The 16,304-nt window shown below is 44.2% G+C and overlaps 1 protein-coding gene across 4 annotated transcripts in view; it reads left to right on the forward strand.

Moving 5' to 3' along the window:
* The window catches only part of dzip1l (DAZ interacting zinc finger protein 1-like), a 173,644-nt gene that overhangs the window by 107,750 nt on the left and 49,590 nt on the right, over window positions 1–16,304 (forward strand). The window lies entirely within an intron of this gene.

The following is a 16,304-nucleotide window of genomic DNA, read 5'->3' on the forward strand; positions in this document are numbered from 1 at the left end:
ACTCTTAGATAGGCACATGGATGATAGTAAAATGTAGGATATGCAGGCTAGTTTGATTTTAGTAGGATAATAGGTCGGCACAACATTGTGGGTCAAAGGACCTGTACTGTGCTGTACTGTTCTGTGTTCTATGCACTAACTCCTTCTTTGATCTTTTTGATGATTGTCTTAAAACGATGGAAAAGCAAACCTTTTCCCTCAGAGAGCCATGAGTCTTTAGAACCCTCTTCCTTAAATGGTGGTGGAAGCAGAAAGTCTTTGAATACCTTTAAGACAGAGATGGAGATTTCTTGTTCGGCCAGGCTACTGAGTGTAGGTAAGGACATGGAGATGAAGTTGCGGTTAGATGAGCCATGATTTTGCTACTAACTTTAATGTCCATATGGAAATTTGACAATCTGACCATTTAGTTCATTCCCACTGTTGGACCTTGCAATTTACAAAGTAGCTGCTGAGTATGACTTCAGTGCAACGATACAGAGCTGCTTTATTGGGTGTGAAGCACTTTTGAACACCTAAAGAGCAGGGAACTTGTTTTACATTCAAAGTTCTTCCTCTCTGCCACAGCTTTCCTTGTGTTTTTGATTTATCTGTGGTGTTTTAGTACCTTTCTGAACTTCCTTGTGTTCTGCTGCCTTGTACATTTCCCCTTCTTTCATGATTCACATTGAGGGGAACAAGCTGGCTCAGTGCATTTTCACCTCTAAACCCAAAGGTTCTGGGATTGTAGTACATTATCCTTGGCACTTGCATGCCATATTGAGGGAGTGCTGTATTGTTGGAGATACCGTCTCCAAGGCTCCTTTGCCTATCTACATGGAGGTGAGAGGTCCATCCTCTTGAGAGAACTGCAAAGGAGCAGCTGGGGAGAGATCTCATTTCAAGACAAAAGAGGAAAATAATAAACCAAGAAAGTAAGGATGTTGTTTTTGTTTGCAAATTTCTTATTTTTCTGTGTAATAGAGAATTTTGGCTTTCTATCTGAAGCAAGATTGATGGTGAAGCGTGCAACCAGAGACCATCATTTTAAGACAGTCATCAAAAAGATCAAAGAAGGAGTTTTGTGCTTAGAACATAGAACAGTACAGCAGAGTACAGGCCCTTTGGCCCACAATGTTGTGCCGCCCTATTATCCTACTAAAATCAAACTAGCCTGCATACCCTACATTTTACTATCATCCATGTGCCTATCCAAGAGTCGCTTAAATGTCCCTAATGTATCTGACTCCACCAACACTGCCGGCAGCGCATTCCACACACCCACGACTCTTTGTGTAAAGAACCTACCTCTGACTTCTCCCCTATGCCTTCCTCCAATCACTTAAAATTATGCCCCCTTGTAATAGTCATTTCCGCCCTGGGAAAAAGTCTCCGGCTATCCATTCTACCTATGTCTGTAGTCACCTTGTACACCTCTGTCAAGTCGCCTCTCATCCTTCTTTGTTCCAATGAGAAAAGCCCTAGCTCCCTCAACCTTTCCTCATAAGACCTGTCCTTCAGTCCAGGCAGCATCCTGGTAAATCTCCTCTGCACCCTCTGTAAAGTTTCCACATCCTTCCTACAATGAGGTGACCAAAACTGAACACAATATTTCAAGTGTGGTCTAACCAGAGTTTTATAGACCTGCAGCATAACCTTGCGGCTCTTAAACTCAGTTCCCCTGCTGATGAAAGCCAACACACCATACGCCTTCTTTACAACCCTATCAACTTGGGTCGCAACTTTGAGGGATCTATGAACATGGATCTCAAGGAAGAAGAAATGTTTTACCTGAGGAGTGGTGAAAATGTGGGACACATGCACTGATGTAGAAGTATTTAAGAGGAAACTAGGAAAGTAGATGATAAGGGAATGGAAGTCAATTGTGACTGAATTAGATAGAGTCATAGAATCCCTACAACATTGAAGTAGGTTATTTGGCCCATTGAGTCCACACCGACCGTCCAAGGAGCAGCCCATCCAGACTTGACCCCCCCTCCCCTTGTAGGCCTGCATTTCCCGTGGCTAATCCACCTAGCCTGCAGACCCCTGGAATCTATGGCCAATACAGCATGGCCAATCCACCTTACCTGCTCATCTCTGGACTGTGGAAAGAAACCAGAGCACCCAACAGAAACCCTTGCGGATACGAGGAGATTGTACGAATTCCACAAAGACAGTTGCCCAAGGGTGGTATCGCACCTGAATCCCTGGCACTGTGAGGCAACTGTGGTAACCATTGAGCCAACATGACGAAGGATAAGAGGATGCACAAATAAAATATGAACATTGGCATGTGAACTTTGGCCAGATGGACTTGTTTCTGCACTATGTGCCTCATACAATTCTATGGGATCTCACTGTAGCCAATATTCTAACTCCCATTCCAACCAATCATCTCCTTCAGTCTGGTCACCTCCTAATATTCTGTTAGCTTGCTGTGCCCAGTCATCTCAGTGCAGTCATATCACGGAGTTTGTTGACCATTGATCTCTGTCACCTCTTTATGTCTAGCCATTTCATTTCATCCAGTCACAAAACTGAATAATAAATAGCCAACATAGATTCTGAAAGGCAAAGTCAGCTAGGCCAACCTCGTATTAAATGAACAAGTGACAAGGTGAGCAGATGGAGTTAATGCAGTATGCACTGTAAGTACATTTCCAAGGTGTGACACAATAGACTACTGAATACGATCAGTGTTTGGAGTCAGGGAACAGTATCTTCTCGGGCAACTAAGGATGGGTAGTGAGTGCTGGCTTTACCAGTGAAGCTCACTGTCCTTGAATAAACAACAAAAATGACAGTTAAACTTAAAGCTTAAAGTATAGCTAATGGGTAGGTATTTAGAAAGGCAGAATGTAAGAATTTATTCTGGCTGTCCCACTGTTTCCAGCCACTATCTCACTGCCTCTGGCTGTCTCAGGCAGCCTCGCTGTGACCAGCCAGCCCAGTGTTAGTGTCCTTGTCATTGTAGCTAGCCATCCTGTTGTCTTAAGCCGTTGCTTAGTGCTCAGCCATCTCATTGTACCCTGTTATTTACTGGCCCCCAGACAATTTTTATTTGCCCACTGCTTCCCTCACTGACTGTGGCCATCTGACAACGTCCACCGATGGTTGAGCATTGTCAGGGAGAGAGGTCCTTGAGTTTCTTGCACCTTCCAAGTGAGTGGGTGTTAGATGCTGGATTCTTCTGTCTTCCCTTGCAGGAAGGTGGGCATGTTTTACATTCTTTCCCTCTGCCTGCGATATATCTATGTTTAGTGAGTAGTCACACTTAATCTAATACTCATTCATGTAACAACCAGCACAACACAGGGGCTGTGGTGGCTCAAGAAGGCAGCTCACCACCAACTTCCACAGGGCAACTATGGGCAGGCAATAAATTCTGGACCAGCCAATGATGCCCACGCCTCATGAGTAAGAATCAGTGAGGCCTCTTCTGGACCTCTGTGTCCAATCCTGCTCACCCAGTTGTAGGAAGGATATTATTAAGCTGGAGGGGTTTAGGAAGAGATTTACCAGGATATTGATGGGTTCGGAGGGTTTGAGTTATCAAGAGAGGCTGGATAGTCTGGGATTTTTTTCATTGGAGTGTAGGAGGTTGTGTGGTGACCTTGTGAAGGTTTATAAAATCATGAAGGGTGTAAATAAGTTGAATGACAGGTGTCTTATCTCTATAGCATGGAGGATTTCACAACTGGGGACATATTTTTAAACAGAATTGTGAAAGATTAAACTGAGAAATGAGGGGCAAATCTTTTACACAGTGTGGAATGAGCTTCCTGAGGAAGTGGCGGATGTGGGCACAGTTAAAATGTTTAAGAGACATTTGGATAAGTACATGAATCGGAAAGTTCTCGAGGGATATGAGCCAATCGCAGGCAGGTGGGACTAGTTTGGTTTGGGATTATGGTTGGCATGAACTGGTTGGACTGAAGGGTCTGTTTTCGTGCTGTCTGACCCTATCACTCAACTTCACAATAATAAGAAAGCTCACAGCAATTGATAAAGAAGCAAGACCATTAGGATGCTTGGTTGGTGGGTTATCTCTGAGGTAGCTGTCCTGATAACTCTTGGTTCAAAATTAAAGGCTCTTGAGGCAGTTTGGTAGCAAGAATGAGGAGGGGAAATGTACATTAAATGGCTAGGTTACACAGGACGCATATATACTCACATCCTAGCAGGGAGAATGCAGAAGGTTGTGAAAAATAAAGAGATCGTTGGCTTTATGATTACAGGCAGCGAGTACAAAAGGAAGGATGTTATGCAAAGCATTTATTAAAAAAACTGGATCGGTGTGGTGCATCCAATCCTGAAGGCCCACTTTAACGTTGTCAAGGCAACAGTGATCTATGGAGTAATACCAGGTTCGCATCATTTGAGGTATGTGGAGAGGCTGGAGAAATTGGGATAGCGGCTTTTACAGCTGGGAAGGTTAAAGGATGATTTATTGGCAGCCTTCACACTCTCACTGTGTTCTGATAGACCCAGTAAGTAGAAATTGTGGAGATGGGTCTGCAACCAGAGGACAGTGATTTAAGGCAAGAGCAATGATTTTACAAAGTGAGCTGTTGAGATTTTGAATACCCCGCTGAAAGATTGTTGGATCCAGAGGTGAAAAGTCACAAGTGGATCCAGAGGTGAAGAATCACACCAAATATATTGATGACGGGAATCTGAGCGACAAGGACCTCTCAGCCTCGCTCTTATTTCCCGGGGATGACTGGGATGCAGCATTAGTGCAGGCTGTGTGTCTTCCGGGATACAGTGACAGGATTATGCCGGATGCTGGAGTGTGGGGTCCATCCTTTTTCAGTGGCTCTCTAGGTGACAGTCACTTTGATCTGTCTGTGTGACTGGCTCCTTCCAGGATGAGCTATGTGGAATCTCTAACTTGTACTCCCAACAGTACATCAGGACAGTGTCAATGTCCAATGGTACACTGTCACACCGCTTCGGTAGATGAGGTCAGTTCTGCATTAGGATTCGGGAATGTTGCTGGCTTCCCCCAGGTGGGACTGAGAGGACCATATCACACTGCTGCAGCATTTGTCAGTGGGAAAGTGTTCCATTCATGGTCAGTTGAGCTGTGTTATCAGTACAGTCCAAACAGAGTGTACTGCAACATCCTGGTGAGCTGGGCTTTGCACAGTGGGGTGATGAGGTGCAAGCAATGAGGTGATGTGATGGATGCTGAGGAACTAGGGGAACAGGAGCAGGCTTCTATGAAGGGGAATGAGAAACTGTTATAAAACCATGAGAGAACTCAACTGTATTGGGCTCTATGAGCCGGACAGAACCTTGATGACACCCGGTTCCAGTGGATGAGAGCTGGGTAAAGTAGACCATCATGGAGTAGGAAAATAGTCATTCGTCATGATGCCAGGATTTAGTTTGTGTTGTGGGGGTAAACCTGAGTCTGTGGCTGTAAATAAAAGCTCACGTTTGGTTGTGTCCAATTGCTTGATTGTGCGTAACGGACAATGCCAAGATGCGGGTCTCCAGTGGGCACGGTGGACAGAGTAGCAGTGAATTAGTGGGCATTTAGATGGGATGCAGTGATAGACAGGCCAACACAGTGGGTGAACAGCAGTGATGGTGAGAGAATTAGGTTAGTTGGATTGGCTGTGCTAAATTGTCCAAAGTGTCGAAGAATGTGCTGTCTAGGTGGATTAGCCATGGGGAATGCAGGGCTACAGGGATAATGCAGGAGTTGGTATGCTCTTTGGAGGATTGGTTTGGACTTGATGGGCTGAATGGCCTGCTTCCACGCTGTAGGAATTCTATGACTCTAGAATGGGGTTATACGTATGGGGGAATGTCAGCCATGCTGGCTGTGTGCTGTGAGCATTGTGGCTTTGAGGCTGTTGTGCCATGACATTGCTGGTGAGAGACTGCGACAGATTGGAAACACTCGACTGGTTCCATATTGGCCTTCCAGGGATTGGGAGTTTAAGGAATACTGGATGTCCGCTGAGTGGTGAGTCATTCCAGGAATGGTGCGTGGTAAGGGAGGGATAAGATTAGACAAGAGGGACACCGTAGCGGTGGGATGGGTAGTTAATGAGGTACGTTTGGTAAGAAATGGTGTGCTAGGTCTCAGAGTGAGAATCTCTCCAAAACACTCGACACTAGTCACACTTAAGATTCAGCCCAGTGACTTTCCAGACTCTTCCGCCCCACCCAGCCTTTCTTTTAACCCCACCTTTCACTGTTATTTCTGTATCATTTGGCCTCTCCTAAATGAAAACTATTCACAGCTGAGGCCTGTGCATAATTTTGAACGATCTTAGGTAAATATGATGATGTTCAGTTGGGGACAAACAATGCCTTTCATGTTCAGGCCCATGAATGCAGGCGTCTTGTTGATAACAGACTATATTTAGCAGCAGGGAACATACATACTTGTACCTCCTGGTACCAGGCGGTACTGTAGATTTGGAATGGTAATCATAGCCAAACACTCTAGCCTGTTTCCAAGCAATAAAGGTGAACAGGCTTTGTGTCCACAGTTGGTAAAAAGCAGTAATAGCTCAGACAAGACTGCTTTTGATGTTCTCAAAGGTGTTGCCTTGTCAGTCACTTTCCTTTCCTTTATTCTCTGGGTTGTTGGTCCAATGACATTCCCAATGTGCCACCATCCCCCTAAAACATACTTGAATCACAGTTAGCATCATTATACATGAACATGAATGACTTACTCCCTTCTGTCACTAAGTGTAATGATGGTGGTGGAGTGGTAATATCCCTGTGTTGTTACTCAGATGCCTAGTCTAACGTGTTGGGGGTGCGTGGGCTCAAATCTCACCATGGCAGCTAATGAAATTTAAATATAACCAAGTAAGTATTCTTTTAATAAATAATAAGAGGTAACTTCCACAGTGGAAAATGTCCGTATTTGGTCATTTGATCAAAGTTAAGGGCGCTCTTCTAAAGGGCAAAGTGGAGAGCAACAGAAAGCAGGATCGACTTAGGCCCGGCTGGAATGATGGATCCCACAGAGCCGTCACAAATGAGGAAGAGTGGCATGGGAGAGGATCACAAATGACAGTCGGATGTGCCATAGCCCAGCACCAGGAACTTCCAGCAGTAACAATAAACCTGGAATTGAAACCTGGTCTCAGTGCTAACCATGATATTGATTGGTGTAAAACCCTACCTGTCCAAGGGGGACGGAAATCTGCCATCCTCAGCCATGACTCTAGACCCACAGCAATGCAGTTGACTCTTAACTGTCCTCTGGCTCAGTAAGCCACCTAGTTCGAGGGGCAGTTAGGGATGGGCAAGAAATGCTGCCCTTGCTTGTGACACCCACATCCCATGAGAGAATAAAGATTAAAAACCTGCATTCTTGCTGCAGCCTTATCCCTTCATGTGCCACTCCCCTAACCCCATCAGTGCCCGTCTGCAATGGGTCCATCTTACAGATTGCTCTCATCCCAGTTAACACATCGGATGTGGCCCATCAATTCTGCATTGACCCCTCCCCCACTCAAAGAACATCCCATCCTAACCCCATAGCCCCACATTCCCTATGGCTAATTCACCCAGGCTGCACGTCCCTGAACTCTGTGGGCAACTTAGCATGGCCAATCCACCTAACCTGCGCATCTTTGGACTGTGGGAGGAAAGCGGAGGAAACCCACGCAGATGCGGGGAGAACGTGCAAACCCCACACAGACCGTTGCATGGCTGGAATCGAACACTGGCGCTGTGAGGCAGCAGTGGTAATCACTGAGGCACCATGCCACGCCAAGCAACGTGCTGTGCTTCCATCCAGAAGCAGTCTTTGCAACTGCGCTGTAATGGCTGGATTTTTGTCCAGGGAAGTCAAACCTCCTGGCCTGACAGACCTGGTTCATTTAAAAGAGGTTCCCCCATATTGTGATGTCCTGAAGGGTGTGGGGTGGGTGGTAGGTGGTAGGGGGAGCTGGGGCAGGATGGAGTCAGGCCTGAAGTGGAACTGGAGGCATTTGGAAGGCTCTCAGAGAGTTGAGTGTCTTTGGAACTCCTTTTATAGAGTACTGTGGGGTCAGAGTTCTTTGGGGCTGAGACAGATTCTTGATCACTCGGGGAATTGAGGGTTCTGGACAAAGGACAGGAAAGTCAATGTCAGGAATGTGAGTTCAGCTATGATTCTAGTGAATTGCAGAACAGGCTTAAGGGGCCAAATGGCCTACTCCTGTTCCTATTTCTTATGATCTTAATGGCCAAATACAGTGTGTGCAGAATGGATTGGCAAAGATGCTACCTAGATACTGAGTAACATAGATGATAACATTCTGCAATCTTTCAACAGACTGATCATTTTATTAGTTTAAATTAGTGCCCAATGAAATGCCACTGTTCATTAGGCCATTGATGATGGAAATATGCATGAAACAGCGTATGGTACATGACAAAGCTATTGTACCAGGAAAATCTGTGAATCTGCAATTTATACAATCAAGACGCTCCTGTATCTCTTTAATAGAATGTAACCTCTCCACTGAATAAATTAAGTGTTAATTTAGAATACAAAAAAGTCAGTTTTGTTAAAATTACACGGGTAGCATGCCTATCTGTCCTCTAAAAGGTTAAAAATTTTAGGAAAGGATGCATGAGAGATGCGGCGTATGATAAATTCATAGAAGAGATGTGATAGATGTGAGATTTGTGAGAAGTATTGAAAGACATTATCGAAGTCTGCCCTTAGCAAGAGACTCTAATGAGTTAGTGGCAATGGATTTAAAGGTATGGCATAGAGAAAGAAACATCGTCATTTCACGTTGTGTAGATTTTTGTAACCAGAATTTGTCAGAAAACAATAACACCCAGTTAAAACAAAAAAAATGTGGATAGGATAATGGAAAAGTGGATGGGATTGGCCTTGGCTCACTAGCAAAATTGCTAACTAATAACTGACAAGGAGAGGGGAATTCCCAGATGATGAATTCAGAGATTTGTGAACAAATGTAAACTTCATAGTTTTGAATTAGACAACAGAAAGCCCTTTTAACAATGGAGTATGTGAAATGTGCAATGCAGTGAGGGATAAAGTGGTTGTAGAAATGTTGGCAGATAAGTTAAACTGTAAATTGTCATCCGCACTAATGTGGGTTCTATATGCTAAGAATTTATTGCTTATGATTGGAGGATGTGGTCCATATCAAATAGTTTTGGTCAGATTCCGAAAGTTGTATCATTAATAAGTGTTTAACCCCAGCTTGGGAAGGGGTTGCCTGAAATAAAGTTCTGATTACGAAGATGGACTTGGACTTTGTTCAAAATCATTTGTCTTCCATTGTATAACACCTAGGTCTTTCATTTCGTTTCCTGCAATTATCCACCTCCTGTTTCAATCTGCAGTCCTTTCTGATCTTCTGTACTGACTCTATCAATGTTAGCCATTGATTCAGCGTTATTTTTCACAACAACTTTTTCAAGCAAGCCCTTTATTTGTTTCCTCCCTTCAGGAAGACCAATCCACTGAACAGCAACTTCCTTAACTTTGTCTTATCCAGCCTGATACATAAGTTGCCCTTCCAGTCGGATGTCATACGTCAGCCATGGCTAAGTGGGTGATGTGTTCACCTGAGAAGCTAAAACTCTAGGATCAAAGCAGCACTACAGAGAATAGTGCTCATAATGCAGGCCAGCAGTCCTGCACAGCACTGAGGGAGTGCTCCAGTGTTGGAGGTGCTTTCTCTCAATTGAGACCTTTAGCTAAGGCCCCATCGGCACTTGCAATGAGTGTAAAAGGGGCATGAGGTGACAATAGGCTGGATACTTCTCACTGATGCCCAATATTTATCCCTCAATCAACATTATTGAACAAACCATGTGACTGTTATCACATTGCTGTTTGTGAGAGTTTGCTACGTACATATTCACTGCCATGTTTCTTGCTTTTACTGTGCTATGCTTTAAATCAGATTTATTGCCTTTGCAGTGATAAAGAACATCCTGAGGTCACGATGAAAGCAAGTTGTATTTTCCTTCTCCCGGAATAAATTCTGCATTGTAAAATAGTTCCATACTTTATATACATTATACCAGCATACATACTTCTAGAATTTTAACATGAATTAGGTCTGACCAGCTGTTCCTATTAAATGCATAGCAGTCTGCTGTTTTGTGTCAATTTGTACTATGTAAACTAGAAATCTGCGAGAATTGTAATATTCAGGGAACAGAGTTCTACTTTTGACTATTCTATTTATTGTTAAATTCAATATTGCCTGGATCAAAGGCAGAGCTGGTTGGGAGGTTTCCAGTAGGTCATTCAAAACAGTTCAGGGTAGTTCAAAGGTTAAAGGTCAGTTGGAGTTACTAAGGCAGTGGATGAGAGAGAGTCAGAAATAGGGTGCATGCAGGATGAGAGCTGTTGCTGTGGAGAAGGCAACTGAAGGCTTCTGGTCCTCTGTTGTTGGGAAGAGATCCTAGGAGCATGTGCAGTTAGGACTCAGAATTCCTGGGAACCATGGAGGAGATGTGGGAATGTATAAGGTGTTGCCCTTATTTGCCTGTGAGCAAGTAAGAATTTTGTGCAAGAGAGAATGGAATTAAAAAGAAAACACGGGTAGCGTTTGCTTGGTGCAGCTGAGGAGGATTGGAGCTCAAAGAAACCTAGATGCCGTACTAATTTGGGGAGGCTAGCTAGTTGTGTAAAGCTGGAGTTGTGCCAGTGCGTTGGCACTGAACTGTAGCTTCCAGAACCAGGAGAAACATAGTTCCAGAAAGGAACAGTGAACCAACAGAACTGGAGCATTGAGGCAGTCTGTGATTGACTAAGTCAGAAGTCAGACGATACCAGGTTATAGTCCGACAGGCTTATTTGAAACCACAAGCTTTCGTAGTGTTGCCCCTTCGTCAGGTGAAGGACACCTCCAGATCACGGCTACCATTGACATCACAGAATCCCAGCTCAGAGTCGAGGGGATCTCCAAGAAGATTACACGTATTGACAAAAACACCTGATGAATGGGCAATGCTCGAAAAGCATTACGGTTTCAAATAAACCTGTCGGACTATAACCTGGTGTCGTCTGACTTCTGACCTTGTCCACCCCAGTCCAACACCTGCACCTCCACATCATGGCTACCGTGACTGAGTAGCTTGTGGGGAACTGTGAAGTTAAACCTTTGGAAGAGAAAACTTGAAATCCCTTGTAAAATTTTACTGAGGTCGGATGGCCCCTAATGTCATTAATGTCAATGGGGATTCCTGACAAATCTGTGGGAAGCTACCTTACTGGCACTTGCTACTTGCAGGCTCTGTTACTGTTATTTGCCTCATGTTAATTCTGGATATTAGAATATGAGTCATATCCATCTTTGTGTAAAATCTTTTGTTAATAATCATTGCAACTTTGTTTGAGTAAGTTTCGTTTGTTGTAAAATGATTATTATTTGTTAACTGAAGTGGACTATTTTTTAATATCAAACCAGCTACAGTCCGACACCTATACAATTGACCATTTCATCACCTTGGTTAAATTTTCATCACCTTGGTCATGACCAGTGAAGAAGTGGGACAATGAAAGGAATTGGTACACTTTTCCCAACATAGTCACAACATATGTGTGAGAAATGCCATCAGTGCATTTGCTTTTATTTCATGAGCAGTGATCAGTGTGGATGTAGTCACTGTAATGTTCCAGGAACACTCAGCACTCTCTGCTCCTCGCTGTGTGCATTAAGTGAAACCATGGAGATGACTAATGACTCAGTTACATTGATACCTAATCTGAAACTGTCCTGCCAAACCAAACAGCTCAGTTTCTGTTCACATCATATCCTATATTAGGCCATCCAAAAGGTTTGCAGGCTGAAGGAATGATGCAATGAAGCCCAATGGAGCAGGGGCTGCAGTCTGAGGGAGTAGTGCTGGGGGTGTGGAGTGGTGTTTACAGCCAGAGGGAATGGGGATTTTGCTGTTTGAGAGAGGCAGGACAATGGAATTAGACTTTGCAAATTATGACAACACAAGTGTTATCAGGGGATAGCTCACATCATGATCTCTCAGAGAAAGTAGGAACTGCCGATGCTGGAGTCTGAGATAACAAGGCTCAGAAGAAGGGTCCAGATATGAAATGTCAGTTTTCCTCCTCCTCTGATGCTGCCTGGCCAGCTGTGTTTCTCCAGCTCCACACCTTGTTATGTATGATCTCTTGGATATTGAGATAACTCTGAGACAATGAGTCAGTGGGTTAAGCCATTGGACTTGATCATCAGTGAAGAGAGAAAGAGCAATTTTGCATTTATAAAGCACATTTCACAACCTAAGGGTGTTCCAAATGGCTTCAAAATGCAATTTACAGTAAATGTGTTGTGAAGCGGCCTTCAGTGGTAACAAAGGCTTAGATTCAGACAGGATTTTTAACATGACTTATTGTTGTTGTATGTACCTAAGTACAGTGAAAAGTTTTGTTCTGCGTGCATTTCAGGCAGATCATACCATATAAGGATAAACAGGGTGATTGAACAGAGTGAGGCATAGAGGGTTATTGCTGCACAGGAGGTGTACAAAAGCAAGATCAACATTAGATTTGGAATTAGAGAGGTCCATTCAGCAGCCTAATAACAGCAGGGAAGAAGCTGTTCTTGAACCTGTCGGTCCTTATGTTTCAGATTTTGTACCTTCTGCCTGACAGGAGAGGTTGGAAGTGATTATAGCCGGAGTGGGAGGGGTCTTTCATGACGTTGGCAGCATTTCCATGGCAACAAGAAGTGTAGATGGAGTCAATGGATGGAGGATTGGCTTGTGAGATTGCCTGGGCTGTGCTCACAACTCTGTAGTTTCTCACAGTCCTGGGCAGAGCAGTTACCATACCAAAGCTGTGATGCACCTGGATAGAATGCTTTCTGTGGTGCATCTGTAAAAGTCAGTGAGGGTCCTTATGGACATGCTGAATTTCCGTATCCCCCTGAGAAAGAAGAGCTGTTGTTGTTGTGCCTTCTTGACTGACGCATCTATGTGGGTGGTCTAGGACAGACCTGCAAGTGCACTCTGCACCTGGACTGACTTGCTTTGTAAATAAATGTTTTTGCTCAGTTGCTGGTGTGCCCCCGCACCCTGGAGCTGACTTCCTGCCTTCAGACCCTGCAGCATTGAGCCTCCTCCTCAGTGGTGCATCTTTGTGATATAGTTTTGTTTGTTGGGTGCATGATCTCAATTACAACAGGCGGCTCCTGCTTATTGGCTGCGAGTGTCTTCAGGTCTCCCTCGGAATGCTGCCTATCTTTTACCAGGATCTGGGTGATGTCTGTTTTGAGGGTGTAGCTGAAAGACACTTACCTTCTTCCTTCATATGGAGTTATGAGGGCCATCTTGTGGCACAGTGGTAGTATCCTTGCCCCTGGGGTGGGAGGCCTGGTTTCAACTTCCACCTACTCCAGGTAAATACATATCCTGATTATGTTGATTAAAAAAACCTTTTTTTAAGAAAACGGAGTTGTGACATGAGAATGAGCTGGCCACCCATGTCTGTTCTGGATTGGGAATGGTCTTTTCTATCTCACGATCTTGGTAGATTTCAGACTATGCTGAGCCCAGTTGTGGGATGTGGGACAAAGCCAGCAGTTATCGCCCATTCCTAACTGTCTTTGAGCTGAATAGCTTGCTTGGCCATGTGAGGGGGCAGATGAGAGTCAAACACATTGCTGTGGGTCTGGAGTCCCCTGAATGAAGCATTTTATTGCTGGTTAGATGTAAGTCATTTAAAAAAATCAACTTGCAGTTTATATTCGCAGCCCAATGCTAGAAGAACAGCAACCAATTTGGCACAGCAAGCTGCCAAGAAACAGCAACATCATAAGGTAGCAGCAGAGTGCATTTAACATCATTGACTGTCTTTTGCCCTCAAAAATTCCCCATGCAGTTAACTCAAGGCAGTTCGGATCGGGCAATAAATTCTGACCTTTTTGGCAGAAGTCCACATCACGGGATTGAACAAAGTAAAAGTTCACTTTCCATTTGATTCTGACAAAGATCCCTCTCGGTTTCAGATTGTACTGCTTCTTTTGGGAAGGAGATAGGAACGGGCGGTGCGGGGTTGGGGAACAATGAGGTTGGAGGCTGTGGGTGAGAGGTCACTTGTGCGGGGTTGGGTCCTGACCCGAAGCGTCAAATTTCCTGCTCTCTGATGCTGCCTGGCCTGCTGTGTTCATCCAGCTCCACGCAGTGTTATCTCGGTGTCAGATGCTGCCTTTGACACGGGAGGTCAGCCAGTTCTGCAGCTTTTGAGGTGCATCTGAAAAGCCCAGATTTTATCAAGGCAACAGCGTGAAAGAACTTCTCAGAAAACCTGACAATACCATGGACACTTCTACACTCAGCATCAAAAACTCACTTGTTTGAGCAGGAGACAGAGGCTAGGACTTTGTCCAAGTTGCATTGATGGGCTGTCATTTTGTTCTGGCTCTGTAGACTTTGACAAGGCAATCTACTGCCACACTAATCATGTTAACAGTTCCCCTGACACCTCTCACAGAAGCCTTTACTTTATTGCTACCTGTTCCCTCCGTTCTTCCTAGGATTGTCTGCTTGAATATCGCCGCCTCGTTCCACCTCCTCCACTGGTTCTTTCATGCACCTAATGTCCATCACTATTCAGCACTCACCTATTGTTCCATTGGTCTCAAAACCTATGCAGCTCCTTACCTTTCTTGGCCATCTCTTTCTTCTTAAACAAAAGCATGGCCTACCCCCAAGTTTTATTTGCACTGCTCAACCTTGTGATGAATGGCTCCTTAGCCTGCGATGAATTAGTTTCCACAATTCAATGTAACAATGCCTCTAACATAATTCCTGTCCTGACATTACGATGCATCAGTCCTGCACAGACTAAAAGGAACAACTGATAGATATACTGAGCAGCTCTGGCTGCATCTGGGGAGAGAGAAAAAACATTAACACTTTGCGTTACTCTTCAGAATCCTTGCTGAGTATTCCAACACTCGTATTTTCATTTTAGATTTTTAGCATCTGCAGTGTTATGCCTTCATGTCTGTATTTACTTTTTAGGTTGGGTCAGGCTGTGTATCTGAGTTATAAATCAAATACTTCACACCCATTCTGTGGTGTAATTCTGTTGCGCAGATAATCAGCCATCCATGAGAGACTATTGCCAAGGAAGAAAGGCTACGGGATTGGAAATTGGGATGGAAAGGGTATGGGATGGAAATTGTTTGGAGACACAGACTGGGTATAAAGGGTACATAGTTTGGTTGATCAGACGTGAAGATTTGTGTTCTCCAGTGATCTGCACTTTTTATATTTATCAATGCTTAGCCATAGGAATACAGGAGTGTGTGTCCAAGTTTGTCAATGACACTAGGCAAGGCACTGAAAGCCATGTTTGGGGAGTAGGATGGAGACTGGAAGTTCCAAAAGAGCATTGATTGCATGAGTGGTTTGGAGCTGTGCAAAATGGAATTGATTCAGAGAAGATGTGAAATAATCTGTTTGGGATCTAAGAAAGAAAAATAAACTTCAGTCGTTCTGGAATAACGGGAAACTACGATCCCTCATGTTGCTGAGGGACTTGGGTGTCTGTGTGTATAAATTATTACAATCTAATGGATGCCAAAAGCAGTCAAAAACCTGATGGACTTGATTGTAAAAACAACACTAGTTGTCATGATCACCATTACTGAGGCTAGCTCTGTATTCCAAACATTTTAGAGTCATAGAATTGCACAGCACAGAAACAGACCCTGGGATCCTTTCTGTCTCTGGTGATTCCTAAAAGATCACCACCAATGCCTCCACAATCTCCTCAGCTTTCTCCTTCAGAACTCCGGGTGTATCTGGCCCAGATGATTTACCCACCTTCTGACATTTCATCTTCCTCACACCTTCCCCTTACTGATGACCACTGTACTCACCTCTGCCCCTTGAGTCTTTTGAAGTTTCTGGTGTCATGCCGGTGTCTTGCACGATCTCTCCTGCCTTTTCCCTGTAACCTGTGATTCCCTTAATGCAAATCTATCTCAGCCTTGAATGTATGTGATGAGCCAGTCTTGTCAGACCCCTGTTGTAAAGAATTTTCATAGATTTACTGCTTTATTTCATAGAATCCCTACAATGTGGAAACAAGCCCTTCGGTCCAGACCGACCGTTGGAGCACCCCACCCAGACCCATTTCTCAGAAAAGAAATTCCTTCTCATTTCTGTTTTAAATAGGTGACTCCTTACGTTAAGATCATGACTTCTAGTCCCTAGACTGTCCCACAAGGTGAAACAACCTCTCTGCATTGACCCTGTCGTATGGTTTAGAGGGTTTGGAGTGGTGTTGATCTGTTTGAGGCTGATGTTTAATCAGATTAGCCCCCTCCAGG

The sequence above is a fragment of the Stegostoma tigrinum genome, chromosome 14 (genome assembly GCF_030684315.1).
Source record: "Stegostoma tigrinum isolate sSteTig4 chromosome 14, sSteTig4.hap1, whole genome shotgun sequence".
Lineage (NCBI taxonomy): Eukaryota > Metazoa > Chordata > Chondrichthyes > Orectolobiformes > Stegostomatidae > Stegostoma > Stegostoma tigrinum.